Source organism: Alligator sinensis, unplaced genomic scaffold (assembly GCF_000455745.1).
Source record: "Alligator sinensis unplaced genomic scaffold, ASM45574v1 scaffold1194_1, whole genome shotgun sequence".
Taxonomy (NCBI): Eukaryota; Metazoa; Chordata; order Crocodylia; family Alligatoridae; genus Alligator; species Alligator sinensis.
The window spans coordinates 392523-397125 of record NW_005843070.1 but is presented as its reverse complement, the minus strand read 5'-3'; positions in this window follow the sequence as shown (position 1 = coordinate 397125).

Genomic DNA, 4603 nt, shown 5'->3' with positions numbered 1-4603 from the left:
GCTTGCAGGGGGTTTCATTTTCCATCCAGTAAAGCCCTTCACCTGCCAAAACAGTTCTGCTGATGGCCACGGCAAGAACTTGACACTGTTGAGCACTTGCCTCGTGGCTAAGCCCTGTCAGGATCTACAGACAAGGCAGTGCTCTGCTTGTCTTGTCTGAGAGGCTCCTTCTGGTAGACACCATCGTGACACTGGCAGGTGTCACCCATGCCTTGCAGATGTCTTATACTTTTCTCTTCATGTTGGGCTATCACTCGCTGGGGGTTTACCCCCTGGCTTTGCCCCTCTTTCTGTAGCTAGGACCGTTCACTTAAGTCCACCCACCAGGACTCGGTTTCAAGGCTCCTAGCTTCCCTTCAAGTGACTCTGGGCTCGTGGCCCCAGTGCTGCACCCCTAGTGCACAAGGCTTCTTGAGCCCTCCATCGCGGCACCCCTCGGTGCTAATGAGGCCTCCTGCTCCCCTACAGCCTCAGGCACAAACCACTGGCTTTAACATTAAACATAAACCATAGGCCCCTGTGGCCATATAAAGAAAATAAAGATAGGAGAGGCAAACTGCCTGCTTACATGCAATTGTGCTTCTGTCTCACAACGTGGCCCGTTCTCCCTGAGGAGGCTGCCGCAGCTTCTCTGTAGTCATCAGGAGTCCCTCTCTTTGCCGCCCCCCATGCCTTCTCCGCCTGAGGTTGCTGTGGTTCTGACCTTTCCCTTCCTGTCACCTGACCAGCTGGCAGGGCTCGATCCTGAAGCCCTGCTCGACTGGACGGTTGCACCCGGCAGGTTCTGGTTTTAAAGGGGCTGCTCTGCTTCCTGGTAACAAGGCTAGGATTCCCTGTTGCAGAAGCTCATCAACTTGTTGGCACCTGAATCTCCACTTGCATCTGCTCAGCATTTAGGTAGGGTCTGGCATCTCAAGCTGGGCAATGCTCAGCTGTGCCTCTTGCAAGCTATGATCTCCTGTGTTACAGAGAAGCCCGGTCAGATCTTACCTGCGTAGCCAGCTACAACGCAATGAATGCAGCCACAATGACTAGTGGGAGGCGGGGAGGGGGCAGAAATGCTACTGCCAGTGATGTGCCCTTCCCTGCCCCGTGTGGCCTCCATGGTAGGTACCAATCCACTTGGCAGAGGTGAGGTGATTCCCTGTCCCTGTTGTCTCTGGTGTCTCAGACCTTGGCTGCAGTCTGGGAAAACTGCACTGGGGCTCATGAGGACAGCATGGGAATGGTGTCCTGGCCCTAGTGCCCCAGCTGGAGGCAGAATGGTCCCTCCCCTAGTGACAGCTCTTCTCAGCCTTGTTGCCCGTCTCTAACTATGTATACGGCCATTGCTCCATCAGCCCAGCTCCTCCGTGCTCAGGCTGAGCTCCAGTAGGCTCATGCTTGGGAAAGACTGGCCCTGGGACCTCCAGGCTGCCCCCAAGGAAGAGGTGCCATCGGGCACACATGCAACACTGCCCATCCAAGAGACACGAGCTCTGACGCTGGCTGGCAGCACAAAGCTCTGCCTGGGCTACAGGTTCCTCTGTGCTCCTCCTTCGGCCCTCTGCCAGACGGTGAATCCCATGGCCGTGACCCCAGCCGGCAGCCCTGGGACAGCCTAGGGCTCAGGCTCTGAGTTTGCTCCTCTCTGTGCCCTGCCTGCAGCACCACCAGCGGCTCTGCCCAGGCCCCTGCTCTTTGCAGGTGCTTGCCAGCAGCTGCCTGGCTAGTGACTGCAGACACGCATACCCTGTCCACTTTGGGTTGCAATTGGGAGTGGGGGAACGGCCCTGCCAGCATGGCTCACAGGGGAGCAGCTGTGTCATCCTGTGGCCTGACAGAGCCTGCTCAGTAGGGCAGAAGTGCTGCTTCATTGGTTGCTCAGTGAGCTACCAACCTCCCTACAAGTGTACCCAGGAAGTGGCCAGGTCCAAGGGCAGTTGGACCCCCTAAGTCTCTCAGCTACTTGGTACCTCCCTGTGCTGGGAGTGGGGCAAGCCCTCTGGGTGGGCAGGGCATGGGGAGCACAGTAGGAAAGGAAGGCCATTACAGGCAGTGATTGCTGTGCAGGAGCACATGGTGTTGGGGGTACCAGGAGGCTGCATCTGTGCTGAGCCCCCCACTGTGCTGGGTAGGGAGTGGTGAGGGTCAGCGCATTGTTCTCCAACTCAGGCAGGCCATCAAGATCCGTGGGACTGTCCTGCAGAGTTTTGGAAGCATGCTGGATCCATGAGCCTCTGGGAGCGGACCGGCCTCACCAATCCACAACCCTGACAGGAGCCACAGAGGACAGAGCTCTATGCCTCTAGGAGGTAGTGGTCCAAGCGTGACAGGTTTCTTGATGATACCCCCAGCTCCTCCAATAATCAGAGCACCAGTAGCTAGGCACAAGCAAACATTAGGTTCGATATGTGCCAATCAGCACGGGAGATCTGCCCTAAATGGTGAATCTTGCAAAAAACCAGAACCGTTTAAAATTGCAACTTTTTGTGGCGGAAATTTTTTTTGCCACGTATTTACCATGTTGGACTGGTATTCCTATGTACCAGTAGCCCACAGTCCCTTGCTCTCCCTCCTCCCTTACCCCAAAAGGGAGGAAAACTTGCCTGCTCTGTGAAGCTGTCAGGGTATGCTGCCTCCTCCCTGGTACAGCTGAAAAAGGGGACAGGGCTGGAGCTGCCTCTGCCCTAGACCCTGGGACTGCCCCTTGTCCAGTCACACCAGTTTTGCCCTTTAAATTCCTGGCATGCCAGCAGCCCAAGACCCAGGGATGGTGCTGGTGGGTGGTCCCGGGCTGCCCCCTCTTCCTTTAAAGCCCCCACAAGCCAAGCAGATGCCAGGAAGAGCCCTAGTCTCTACAGGGGAGGGGATGAGCAGAGCTGGTCCCCATGCTCTGCTGGAAGCGGGGGAACAGCGCCAGCTCTGCTTACTGAGCCCCCACCCAGCAGGGACCACATGTAAAGGTCCGGTGGGTGGTAAAGGTGCGTGGGCTGCCTGCAAGCAACAGCAGGGGCTGAGGAGGGGCCTGCGCCCTACAATCGGTTCCTTCTGCCCTTGCAGGGAGCCCTACCGCCCTAGCCTCTATGCAAGCAGCTGTGGCAGAGACTGGTTGGAGGTGGCAGGGTGCAGGCCCTCTGATCAGTCCCTGTCACTGCAGGGGACTTCCAGGCAGCCCCCTGACTGTTGCCACCCAGTGGCCAGGGTGAAGGAGCTGTGCGTAAATGGTGGAGAGCCCCCAGTCAGCCTTCGCTGCTGCGGAAGGCTTGTAGGGAGCCCTAGCAGCAAGAGTGACAGGAGCACCTGAAACCCAGGACCTTTAGGGGGTTTCTAGTGCCAGAACACCGGCAGCCCGTTAAAGCACCAGAAACTTTAAGGGGCTCCCGGACAGCCTGAGAATGGCTTCAGACAGCTCCTACCAGGGAGCCAGGAACTCCGAAGGGCTTGCAATCCTGTCTCACTGACAAGCTCCCTTACAGAGCAGCTCTCTCTTGCCCCCTGGCTGGAGAGTGCACCTTTGTGGTACCTTTGTCACCCTCCAACCAGGTGGCCTCCTGTAGTGCTTTATTTTTTGTAGCCAAAATAACACCTGTCTCAGGGCCTTCAGACAATATGAACCAGTGATGGCAGCTCCCTGGTTAGAGCACTTAGCCAGGATGTCGAAGAGCTGGGTTCAGTTTCTTCCTCACTGGCTGTTGTCTACATGAGACTCTGACCGTGCAGTCAGTTGTTATTACTGCATAGTAGCTTGTTACTACTGTGCAGTAGCATGCACAAAGTGGGACGCGATGCTACTGCGCAGTACTAACAAGCTACTGCACAGATAGCATCAGCAAAAAACTGTTCAGGAACACTACCGCACAGTAACTCCAGTTATTGTAGTCATTTAGTATTTGTGTATGCAAGTACTAAATGACTGTGCAGTAATGACTGTGCAGTCAGTGTCTTGTGTAGATGCAGCCAGTCAGAAGGGCTGAAATCAACATCTTCCACCTCCCAGGAGCCTATGCAGATTAGAAGGCTAGAGACTATTTGGGGATGCAAGGAAACTCATATACCCACCCTCCCTCACTTGTATTACTGCTTCTTCATTTTGCCAGGAATACTTTGCAACTCATTGAGCCAGAGAAAGAGCAAGTATGAGCATGACCCACTGGTTAACACACTCAGCAGCCCATGAGAGACCTCTCACTGGCTTGAGGAGGCTTTCTGGACCAATGAAACTTTTAGTAGTCCAGAGACTAGACATGACACAAGATATCTATGTAGACTCTCGAAGGCCAGAATCTTTATTGAGCAAGCACTTCTCGGAGCTGCACCCTCCCTCTCTCTTCCTCTCCCCGAACCCTGAATCCCTCCCCACCCCCTTCTACAAAAGCACATGCATCCCATCTGGCCCATACTACCATGTTGGTCAGTGGAAGTATGTTTATATACCCTCAAATAGAACAGTTTTATTTCTTTTTAAAACTGCAGCCCTTCCTGCACACAGGTAAAACCAGTAGTTTATACTCCCAATGCTCCTTACTGTCCTGGTAGTGCAGTACTGCTCAACCTTTTGGTCCTGTGGGCCAGATGAGTGGCCCAGAGCCTATCCGCAGGCCAGATTGGGCCTGGAGCCTGG